The 13,323-nt window shown below is 33.2% G+C and overlaps 1 pseudogene; it reads left to right on the top strand.

Annotated features, from left to right (window-relative positions):
* The first annotated feature begins 11,498 nt into the window (after positions 1-11,498).
* Positions 11,499-12,907, top strand: LOC149558922 (L-type lectin-domain containing receptor kinase IX.1 pseudogene; annotated as a pseudogene).
* Positions 12,908-13,323: the final 416 nt, after the last annotated feature.

The following is a 13,323-nucleotide window of genomic DNA, read 5'->3' on the forward strand; positions in this document are numbered from 1 at the left end:
TCTTCACAAGTATTTCTCTAGCATGCTCTTCATATCTTAACCAAGACCTTGATGGAACCTATGTGTTGTCGAGGTTTCATCATCACTAACAATTTCCTAGGTCTTATCGATAACAAAACAATAATGAAATTTAACGCAACACAGAGAGGCCTATGTGTTTGTTGGTATGTCAAAATGTAATCACCCGACCGACTGCATTAAGAAATGCTCAACTTCTATGTGTTTTCTAGGGAATGCCGAATCATAAAATCAGTAAGTAAAATAAACACAACAAACTAACAAGGAATTAGACATTTTATAAAATAGACTCGACTTATATGCTAAGCACCATATTATGCACCATGCCCGTCTGCCTTCAAAAAGACTGAAATGCAATATCAACCAAGAAGCCCATTAACTTCAACGTCAGTTTTGTACTTTGTTAGAATATCCACAAGGAGTTCCACTAAGAATTCCATATCGCTTAATATCGAAAACACTTTCCCATCTGGTGTCCCAAGATTACAGTTTGGCAAGATGAGTGGAATATTAGTTGGGAGGGTTTAAAGATATGTAGTCAAATGTTGCGAAGCGAGCAATATCGTGTGAAATTTTATATTATATCATATAAGGACGAGGTGCTCAATATTATATGTGTTTTAAATGTTAAAAGAGTAAACAAGATTAGCATTAAAATATCAAGAGCACCATATTGGTCTAGAGTATTTTCTCTTCAATGCGAGATATCCAAATACAAATAACAAAGAGTGATTGTCACTGTATCACACCTCTTAAGCTGTATGATGAATTCTAGATGATGCACTCCACATTGGATGGTTAATTTTAAACTCCATGATGTTCCAACTAGGTAGTGAATCCTCCATCGGTCGTTGCATATACCTATGCACTTAATCAACTCTTCTAATACATTCATCCTTACTCTATTATTATAAATCTAAAATCTTTCTCTAGCTCACAAATATGATACAGTGCAATACATTTTAAAAGATGAGAAATTTTTAAATGGAGAAATCACAATATATATAAACTTGCGTGCCACCAAAAAAATAATACCCTATACATCACCGAACCTATAGATACTGAGACAGACAATAACATAAAAAAGAGTTTAAATAAATGGAAAACTACAACATCGTGTAACAGTTATCCTGATGGTTGTATAACTTTGGAGTGGCATGGAAGAAATAGACACCACAAATAGAATAAAAAAATCTTCATTTTTCAAATTTAAATAACAGAAACCAACAACTTAAGAATTCTAATCATAGAAAAACCAATGCAATCACCTTTCCTTTATCATAAAATCTAAAGACTGCACTACAAAATGGGGGAAATCATACCAGAGTTAAGCTCTGCTATAGTAGATATCCGTAACAAACCTAATATTTTCTAGAAGTTAACACACAATCTCAATGTGGAAGTGGGAGAAAACCTTTCACAAATTTATCTACAAAATTGTATTTCAATAATTTGTCAAAAACTCACAAATTTGATGACAACAAAAAATTACAAATAACTTTTGATAGTGACCCCAAAAGGAAAAACAAATATCAAATCAATTTTCACTTTTTTTTGCAGGGAACTTAAAAATCATCATAGACTCTAGAATAAATCCAAAAGTTCTACAATAATTCGCAAGAAATTTAGGAACAATCTGGAACTATAAATGGAAAGGCATTCACCCACGACAGTTGTAACTATAGTATTAAATGTCATATTTAAAAAGTATTAAGTAATATTACATTGTCCTTGCATTTTTGTTGTCTATTTTATCTTTCCAGTCCACTCTAGCCTGGGCAATAAATAAAATATTACAATGTGTTAATAATTTTAAACTGCCATTTGTTCATTGGTTGGAATAGTTTTCTTTTAAAATTCTTAGTAGATAAAATATAAAACCCCTAGCTAACTATATACGGACTAATTAGAAAATAAAAATAATTAATAAAAATGAAATTAAAAATATATATGCACTACATACTATAGGATAAATTTTATTGATGTGTGATATTGCTATCAAGATTTAACTGTGTAGTTTTTGAGTCAAACTTATTGACCCATGTTTCATGAGTAGTGATTCAACATGAATCCATCCCTCATTAGAATAAATATAATTCTTGGTTTCTGAAATTAATAACTCTGCATATTATAGGAAAAAATGTTCTACTATCTTTTTGATTGAGGTTTTTGGTGATTCACTTTTAATTTTTCTTAGTATCCTATTTGGTAACCATGCCACTTTCTTATAGTTTTTCAAACCCATTGAGCTAAATAAAAAATAAATTAGATCAATGTAAATTCTCTCAACTCATTAGATTTTTTGTATTTTTGAATGGCTCTAATAATGATTTACTCTACAAAGAAATCCCTATATATCTTACGCCAAAACTTAGCAATCCATCAAGTAGTCTCTTGAAGTGTAAATAAATGCTCATATGATGATAATATTTTTGGAAACAATGCAATATATTTTGTCACTCATTTTAGCATTTAACAAAATATATACATGCTTAGGTCTTTGAATGGATTAAGATTTGGAATTGCTTAAGATTTGTTTATTAATTATTATTTTCCTAGTATACAACATCAAAATATTTACAAACATGGCAAATTTTGAGTCTATCCTTTTATTAATTGATATGTTTTATGAAATCATTGCATATAGAGCATGACATTATTGGAACTATTATACTATTTCCAGCCTATGAATATGTTTTTACTACTATTCTTGATTTCCTCTTCATGCCCTCTTGACTCCACATGTCATATAGAGGCTTGTTTCTCTTCGCAAGAGTGCACATAGACTTACAGGTCAAGCATGTTAAATAATCCTATTGTCTAAGACTATAAAGCTTAACACATAGAAAATAATATTTATTTACAATATGTGTAATTCTAGTTTCTATGATATTACAATTTCCATCAGAGGTCCTACTGATTCCATTTGTCCTTCCTCATTAATAAAACTAAATTGGTATGCCCCTAAGCTTCCATTAACATTTGCAAGAACCATGCGATCTTGAACTATACTATAGCCATGATTGTTGTCAAATCTTCCCTCATTTTACATGTTATCACAAGTACCTACAAGTAAAATTTCATCCAATTTAAAGTTCAATGCTGTATGCATTATCTTCAATTCTTCCTAGACTTCTTAAGATGTCCCTATGATGCACCTGCATCATGAACTTCATTAATCATTTCTACATTTGATGTTTTTTCCATGCTTAATGTCCAATTTTTGTTATAATTTCAATCATTGTGGTAAGATGGGAGCTCTAATTTTGTAAAAATGTAGGCTCCATCAAGATCAACAAAAGCTTTTAAAGTAATAGCATAGAAGAAACTAAAGAAAAGAAAAGAATTCTTGTAAGTAAAAGGATCCTAGCAACTTGTGCAAAGGAGAAGAAAATACATGTCAATTGAATTACAAGAACGTAATCATTGATAATGAGGACAATTTTTCCATTGAAAGTCAAATTATGATATTGCTAAGAGGGTTTTACAATATAATCATTTTTTAATAAAGAAGGCAAATTTTAAATTCTAGAAAAATTGAGAAAGATGTAAGTTAGAGGCCTTTCCTTGTAGATGATCATATTATGATTTATGATGAATCCATAAAGGCTAGATTTCTTTTCTTCTCTTAATATATATTGATAGAGAAATCTAGAAACCCCTTGGATCCATGTATTTGGGGTCCCATTATAGGAAAAAATAGGAGATAGAATAGTAGCCCATATGGTTGCTCCATATGCTAGAAAAACCATGCTCTTTCGTAGGAAACTCGTGTCCAAAGGTTTCAAAAGAATGTGCAAAAAATTTAATGTTCTTTTACATTAAGAAAACGCATTTTATTGCCCTAAAACAACTTAATAGGTCATTGCTGATATGTACTTATGTTCTTTTTGCTTATTTGTATGACAGTTAAACACAGTAGGCTGATTATATGTTATCATTGGCTAGCCCATCTTGTCCATAGTTAGAGAAGCTTATTTTATTGTTGTGAATCCAATGTGTGTTGTGTACGGGGAATGATAGCAAAACCAAGTAGAAAGAAAGATCTACTTTATATTATGCTATTAGTCAAATATCTATTTTAAAAATTGACATAGATATGCTATTTTATAAGTAGGGACATCTTAAAGTGACACAAAAAAATTTGAAGATGAGGTAGAAAAGACATCAATTGCTAAGAAAGATTTGGAGAATGAGCATAGAATGCTTGGATCAATGTATTGTCCAAAAAAGCATGACACAAGAGACAAAAAACTAACAAGGAATTTAACGTTTTATAAAAATGACTCGACTTATATGCTAACCACCATCTTCTTCACCATGCCTGTCTACCTTCAAAAAGACTAAAATGTAATATCAAACAAGAAGCCCATGAATTTCAATGTCAGTTTTGTACTTCGTTAGAATATCCACGAGGATTTCCACTAAGAATGCCATATCGCTTGATATCGAAAACACTTTCCCATTTGGTGTCCCAAGATTACAGTTTGGCAAGATGAGTGGAATATTATTTGGGAGGGTTTAAAGATATTTAGTCAAATGTTGCGAAGTGAGCAATATCGGGTGAAATTTTATATTATATCATATAAGGATGAGGTGCTTAGTATTATATGTGTATCATATGTGTTTTAAATGTTAAAAGAGTAAACAAGATTAGCATTAAAATATCAACAGCACCATATTGGTCTAGAGTATTCTCTCTTCCATGCGAGATATCCAAATACAAATAACAAAGAGTGATTGTCATTGTATCACACCTTTGAAGCTGTATGACGAATTTTAGATGATGCACTCCACATTGGATGGTTAATGTTCAACTCCATGATGTTCCAACTAGGTAGTGAATCCTCCATCGGTCGTTGCATATACCTATGCACTTAATCAACTCTTCTAATACATTTATCCTTACTCTATTATTACAAATCTAAAATCTTTCTCTAGCTCACAAATATGATACAGTGCAAGACATTTGAAAAGATGAGAAATTTGTAAATGGAGAAATCACAATATATATAAACTTTCTTGCCACCAAAAAAAAATATCCTATACATCACTGAACCTGTAGACACTGAGATAGACAATAACAGAAAAAAGAGGTTAAATAAATGGAAAACTACAACATCGTGTAATAGTTATCCTGATGGTTGAATAATTTTGGAGTGGCATGAAAGAAATAGCCACCACAAATAGAATAACAAAATCTTCATTTTTGAAATTTAAATAACAGAAACCAATGACTTAAGAATTCTAATCATAGAAAAACTAATGCAATCACCTCTCCTTTATCATAAAATCTAAAGACTGCACTATGAAATGGGGGAAATCTTACCAGATTTAAGCTCTACTACTGTAGATATCCTTAACAAACCTAATATTTGTACAACTTAACACACAATCTCAATGTGGAAGGGGGAGAAAACCTTGCACAAATTTATCTACAAAATTGTATTTCAATAATCTGTCAAAAACTCACAAATTTGATGACAACAAAAAATTACAGATAACCTTTGATAGTGACCCCAAAAGGAAAAACAAATATCAAATCAATTTTCACTTTTGTTTGCAAGGAACTTAAAAATCATCGTAGACTCTAGAATAGATCCAAAAGGATTACAACAATTCACGAGAAATTTAGGAACAATCCGAAACTATAAATGGAAAGGCATTCACCCACGACAGTTGTAACTATAGTATTAAATGTCATATTTAAAAAGTATTAAATAATCTTACGTTGTCCTTGCATTTCAGTTGTCTATTTTATCATTCCCGTCCACTCTAGCCTGGGCAATAAAAAAAACATTACAATGTGTTAATAATTTTAAACTGCCATTTGTTCATTGGCTGGAATAGTTTTCTTTTAAAATTCTTAATAGATAAAATATAAAACCCCTAGAAAAATGCATACGGACTAATGAGAAAATAACAACAATTAATAAAAATGAAATTAAAAATATGTATGCACTACATACTATAGGATAAATTTTATTGATGTGTGATATTACTATCAAGATTTAACTGTGTAGTTTATGAGTCAAACTTATTGACCCATGTTTCATGAGTAGTGATTCAACATGAATCCATTCCTCATTAGAATAAATATAATTCTTGGTTTCTGAAATTAATAACTCTGCATATTGTAGGAAAAACTATTCTACTATCTTTTTGATTGAGGTTTTTGGTGTTTCACTTTTAATTTTTCTTAGTATACTATTTGGTAACCATGCCACTTTCTTACAGTTTTTCAAACCCATTGAGCTAAATAAAAAATAAATTAAATCGATGTAAATTCTCTCAACTCGTTAGATTTTTTGTATTTTTGCATGGCTCTAGTAATGATTTACTCTACAAAGAAATCCCTATATATCTTACGCCAAAACTTGCAATCCATCAAGTAGTCTCTTGAAGTGTAAATAAATGCTCATATGATGATAATATTTTTGAAATCAATGCAATATATTTTGTCGCTCATTTTAGCATTTGACAAAATATATACATGCTTAGGTCCTTGCATGGATTTTGATTTGGAATTGCTTAAGATTTGTTTTTTAATTTTTTTTTCCTAGTATACAACTTCAAAATATTTACAAACATGCCAAATTTTGAGTCTATTATAATTCGATTTTGTGCATTTTGGAAAAAAATATTTTCCAACATCAATCGTCTATCAAATTTTTTTGCATGCATGTTGACATTTTCTCAACTCACTCAATGAGTACATTTTTGTTTGCAGATTCATAATTTCTCACATTTTGGGGCCCTATTCTTACAATGGTAAGGGATAAAAGTAGCATTGGGGACCTTAAATTACAAATGGAACAACAAAAAAACTAAAAAATAGGTTTCCTCTTGTCTTATATTGCCTCAAAATAAAATAAAAAAAAGATTTTCATTTGTCATTAAATGTTTAATTTTTTTAAAATTGTTTATTCGTAAATTATTTCTAATTATTGATAATTTTTGTAATTTGGATAAATAAATGTAGATAATTTTAATAATCCTTAGAGGACTTAGATTAGTCTGGTTTAAATTAAATATTTATGTCCTAAGCTAAATGAGTAAAGATATAATAATTGAGCTTGTATGTTTGACAAAGATATAACTCTGTTATTGGCATGGGCTTTTGAGTTTTCTAGCTGGTAGACATCAATGCAGTTGTCTTTTTCTCAACTGATATGTTTTATGAAATCATTGCATATAGAGCATGACACTGGAACTATTATACTGCTACGTCCTAAGCTAAATGAGTAAAGACACAATAATTTAGTCTAATACATTCAAAGTAAAGGTGTAGGTGGGAGCTTTTATGTTTGACAAAGATATAACTCTGCTATTGGCATGGGCTTCTGAGTGTTGTAGGTGGTAGAGATCAATGGAGCTATCCTTTTATTAATTGATATGTTTTATGAAATCATTACATATAGAGCATGACATTATTGGAACTATTATACTGTTGCCATCCTATGAATATGTTTTTGCTACTATTCTTGATTTCCTCTTCATGCCCTCTTGACTCCACATGTCATATATAGGCTTGTTTCTCTTCACAAGAGTGCACATATACTTACAAGTCAAGCTTGTTAAATACTCCTATTGTCTGAGACTATAAAGCTTAACACATAGAAAATAATATTTATTTACAATATGTGTAAGTCTAGTTTCTATGATATTACAATTTCCTTCAGAGGTCCTACTGATTCCATTTGTCCTTCCTCATTAATACAACTAAATTGGTATGCCCCTAAGCTTCCATTAACATTTGCGAGAACCATGCGATCTTGAACAACACTATAGCCATGATTGTTTAACAACACTGTAGTTTCATCCCTAGTGTTCTGCAGCATGAACCTTTCCTATTCCAAGAGGCTCATTTGTACTTCCATCATGGTAAATTTTTAGTAGATTCATGAATGCAAGCTATATTATATTCTATTATATTATATTACATTTGAAACCATGTATTAAAGTTTACAATTAAAACAAGTTTAAGTTCCATCTAATTTGTTTCAACATCTATGTGATGAGCATGCAATCTTGAGTGCAAGATGTAAAGCTACCAAAGCCTATCACCATCTATCCACATGCAAGTCTCAAGTCATCATCAATGTTCCTACTCATTCAATCAGTTTGCCTTCCTCCCTTCTTGTATCTCTTATTTGTAAAACCTTAGACTATTATTTTTCCTTATTTTAAAAGGTGCTAGCTCAATGGATGAGCCCCTGCATTACAAGCAAGGGATGGTGGTTCAAATCCATCATGCCTTAACATGAATTATATATATATATATATATATATATATATATATATATATATATATATATATATAGATATATATATAGAACTTATTATTTTCATACCATCTTTTCTCTAACTATTTTCAAGAAGAAAATAAGCGAGATTAAAGACGTTTCTATAAAGAAAATACTAAAATCATCTCTAAGACACAATAATAGTGTTGTTCCTTACTTTCTTTCTAAGACAATAGTCTAAGACACTCACTTAAAGACAATACTTAAGGCAATACACAACTTTTTTTTTGTCTCCATTTACAACAATTTACTCAAAAATTATCTCCAATATTATCTTAAAAACCCCCTTCATGTTGTAGTGATCATCCAATGTCCTAATCTTTAAAAAAAAATTCATCTTCTATTTTGATCAAAAGAGAGGGACCTCATCTCCTTCAAGTGCTCTTGTTTTCTAGGAAATTCCGGATCATAATATTAGAGAAAACAAACTCATGATGTTATACAAAAAATTGGACGTTTATGATATCTGGCATTATGTGGGCCATGCCTATTTGCCTTGAAAAGACTAAACTTGCAAAAAATTGCAACAAGAACCGCTGAGAATTTCAATGTATTCGATGTGTTTCTTAAGAAATGCCCAAAGGCATTCCACAAAAAAATCCGTCGCGGATGACATCAAAAATATTTCTCTTACACGCTCTTCATGATATGTCAGTGTCAACGAAGACCCCAATGTGTTTCGTCGAAGTTTCATCGTGACTAGCAATTTCCCAGGGCTTATCCGTCACAAAACAATAATGAAATTTAACGCAACACAGAGAGGCCTATCTGTTCGTTGGTAGGCCAAAATGGAATCATCCGACCAACTGTAAGAAATGCTTAACTTCTATGTGTTTTCTAGGAAATGCCGAATCATAAAATTAGTTAGTTATCTAGAGAGAACAAACTAACGAGGCATTTAACATTTTGTAGAAAAAACTCCACTTATATGCTATCCACCGTCTTGTGCACCATGCCCGCTTGCCTTCATAAAGACTAAAATGGAATATCAAACGAGAAGCCCATGTATTTCACAATTAGTTTGTACTTCATTACAATATCGACAAGAATTTCCACCAAGAATTATACGTTGCTTGATATCATTGCATATAGAGCATGACATTATTGGAACTATTACACTGTTGCCAGCCTATGAATATGTTTTTGCTACTATTCTTGATTTCCTCTTCATGCCCTCTCGACTCCACATGTCATATACAGGCTTGTTTCTCTTCACAAGAGTGCACATATACTTACAAGTCAAGCATGTTAAATACTCCTATTGTCTGAGACTGTAAAGCTTAACACATAGAAAATAATATTTATTTACAATATGTGTAATTCTAGTTTCTATGATATTAAAATTTCCATCAGAAGTCCTACTGATTCCATTTGTCCTTCCTCATTAATACAACTAAATTGGTAATGCCCCTAAGCTTCCATTAACATTTGCAAGAACCATGCGATCTTGAACAACACTATAGCCATGATTGTTGTCAAGTCTTCCCTCATTTTACATGTTATCACAAGTACCTACAAGTAAAATTTCATCCAATTTAAAGTTCAATGCTGTATGCATTATCTTCAATTCCATTCCTAGACTTCTTAAGATGTCCTTATGATGCACCTGCATCATAACTTCATGAATCATTTCTACATTTGATGTTTTTTCCATGCTTAATGTCCAAATTTTTTAATAATTTGAATCATTGTGCTAAGATGGGAGCTCTAATTTTGTAAAAAAGTAGGCTTCATGAAGATCAAAAAAAGCTTTTAAAGTAATAGCACAGAAGAAACTAAAGAAAAGAAAAGATTTCTTGTAAGTAAAAGGATCCTAGCAACCTGTGCAAAGGAGAAGAAAATACATGTCAATTGAAATACAAGAACTTAATCATTGATAATGAGGACAATTTTTCCATAGAAAGTCAAATTATGATATTGCTAAGAGGGTTTTACAATATAATCATTTGTTAATAAAGAAGGCAAATTTTAAATTCTAGAAAAACTGAGAAAGATTTAAGTTAGAGGCCTTTCCTTATAGATGATCATATTATGATTTATGATAAATCCATAAAGGCTAGATTTCTTTTCTTCTCTTAATATATATCGATAGAGAAATCTAGAAACCCCTTGGATCCATGTATTTGGGATCCCATTATAGGAAAAAATAGGAGATAGAATAGTAGCCCATATGGTTGCTCCATATGCTGGAAAGATCATGCTCTTTCATAGGAAACTCGTGTCCAAAGGTTTCAAAAGAATGTGTAAAACATTTAATGTTCTTTTACATAAAAAAATGCATTTTATGGTCCTAAAACAACTTAATAGGTCATTTTTGAAATGTACTTATGTTCTTTTTCCTTATTTGTATGACAGTTAAACACAGTAGGCTGATTGTATGTTATCATTGGCTGGCCCATCTTGTCTATAGTTAGAGAAGCTTATTTTATTGTTGTGAATCCACTGCATGTTGTGTAGGGGGAATGATAATGTCAAAATCATTGGTAGGCCAAAATGGAATCATCCGACCAACAGCAAGAAATGCTTAACTTCTATGTGTTTTCTAGGAAATGCCGAATCATAAAATTAGTTAGTTATCTAGAGAGAACAAACTAACGAGGCATTAAACAATTTGTAGAAACAACTCGACTTATATGCTATCCACCGTCTTGTGCACCATGCCCGCCTGCCTTCATAAAGACTGAAATGGAATATCAAACGAGAAGCCCATGTATTTTACAATTAGTTTGTACTTCGTTAGAATATCCACAAGGATTTCCACCAAGAATTATACGTTGCTTGATATCAAAAAGAGTTTTCTTGGGCTCTGATCCCTACGTCCACGAAGAGCTCGATGAAATCTGCGGGCCATCCAAGGTCCATCCCGACTAACCAATCGGCAGGTCCTAATCCTGTAAGATAATAATGAAGAGAGAAGCCTATGTGTTCGTTCCTATCTCGAAATGGAATCGGCTGAACAATTGCAATAGCCTTCTTCCTATGAAAGGCACTACAAAATATAATTGCTCACAAATTACCCTCAGAGACCCTCTAAATCACATATTAGGATGGCTAAATTCACTCACCCTACACGGGCCTTCCTTTTCTTAACCTATGTTGCTCTTTTCCTATTATCATCGCATGCAGGAAACGTTACTTTTAGCTTCCCTCCTCTAACAGGTATAGAAAGGAAAAATGATGCGACATATCAAGAGAGTAATCAAGGAGCCCTGCAGCTTACATGAAATGAAGCATCAGGGAACCTTAAGAACAGTTCCGGCTGGGCATATTATACTGACCGTATTCCGCTATGGAATAGGTCTACTGCGGCTCTGGCCAATTTTTCAACTTACTTTCAATTAATTATAGATCTGAAAAACGAAATATACGATAATCATACAGATGGACTTGCGCTCTTCATGGCACCATTCGAACTGGAACCACCAGAGGACGCTTACGGTGGATTTCTTGGCTTGTTTAATGAGGAAAGCTTTAAACAATCATCTTATCAGATGGTTGCTGTGGAGTTTGATACATGCAACAACGATTGGGATCTTGATGACAATCATGTTGGGATCAACGTCAATAGCATTTTTTCGAAGTTGATTTTTCCGCTCAATACATCTAGTCTATTCAATCGCTCTACAGACCAAAATCTCACAAACGCGACATGGGATGCCTGGGTGGATTATGACGGTGTAGAAAAGGTTCTGCACTTCTTTCTCTGGTATAATTCTTCTAAACCCAAAATCCCTCTATTTAACCACACAATAGACCTGAGCAACTGTCTAGCACAGTACATCAAGATTGGCTTCTCGGCTGCCATTGGAGAGTACACAGAGACGCACACCGTAAAAGTTTGGAATTTTACTTCTAAATATTCGTGGGAAGTCGGACCTCCTGGTGAATTACTTAGAAATGGCAATGCAAACAGATTTTCCGTGAAAGTTTATTTGATATGCGTGTTCTTCGTTGTTGTGGTCCTATGTGGCTTCATAGTTGTTCGCTGGTGGCAGTATTTCAGAAAAAGGGGAAGAGAACGTAAGGCTAGGGAAGAGAGCGATCCAGAGCTCGACGAATGCTGTTCTCATGGCCCCCGAAGCTTTTCCTACGACGAGCTCAGTGCCGCGACAAGAAATTTCTGCGAGAAAGAAAAGCTTGGACAAGGCGGCTTCGGCAGCGTTTACAAAGGAATCCTGCCCGGCACAGGGGACGCGCTGGCTGTGAAAAGAATAGCTCAAGGATCGAGACAAGGAAGAAAGGAGTATGTCTCCGAAGTTCAAACAATCAGCAGGTTGAGACACCGTAATCTTGTGCAGCTTTTAGGATGGTGCCACGAAAAGGGAGAGTTACTTCTGGTCTACGAGTACTCTCCAAATGGGAATCGGGATAAACACATTTTTGGGGAACAGGAGGATACGCTTGATTGGAGCCGAAGATATAGTATCGCCTGTGACATTGCCTCTGCTCTTGTTTATCTCCACGAAGAGTGGGACCAGCGTGTCGTTCATCGAGACGTGAAGGCAAGCAACGTAATGATGGATTCTGATTTCAATGCCAAGTTGGGTGATTTTGGTTTGGCGAGACTGATGGAACGTGACTAGGAGGATTCCCATACAACCATGGTGGCGGTCACGCGGGGGTATGTTGCTCTAGAGTGCTACATAATAGGGAAAACCAGTCCAGAAGCTGACGTGTACAGCTTTTGGGCGGTTACACTAGAAATTGCCTGCGGAAGGCGGCCGATTGATCACAGCCTTGAAGAACACAATTGTTTCCCTTTTCTTGTCAACATCTATTGCATACTGGACCTTCTCATGTACAGACCACTTTCATTCGTAGATAGCATTCCTGACAAATATAACACATCTGTGGCATTTTCAAGCTATCCAGTTGTTGTCGAAACTTCATTTGAGATCTATAGAAATTATCCTTAAGAAATACAGTTGGGTTTTGTATATTTTCTCTGTTGCCTTATCCGCCTAAATTTATCCTATTTTGGCTTGTAGGATGAGGTGTT

Source organism: Cupressus sempervirens, chromosome 5, assembly GCF_028749045.1.
Source record: "Cupressus sempervirens isolate cs-2001-9-10 chromosome 5, ASM2874904v1, whole genome shotgun sequence".
Lineage (NCBI taxonomy): Eukaryota > Viridiplantae > Streptophyta > Pinopsida > Cupressales > Cupressaceae > Cupressus > Cupressus sempervirens.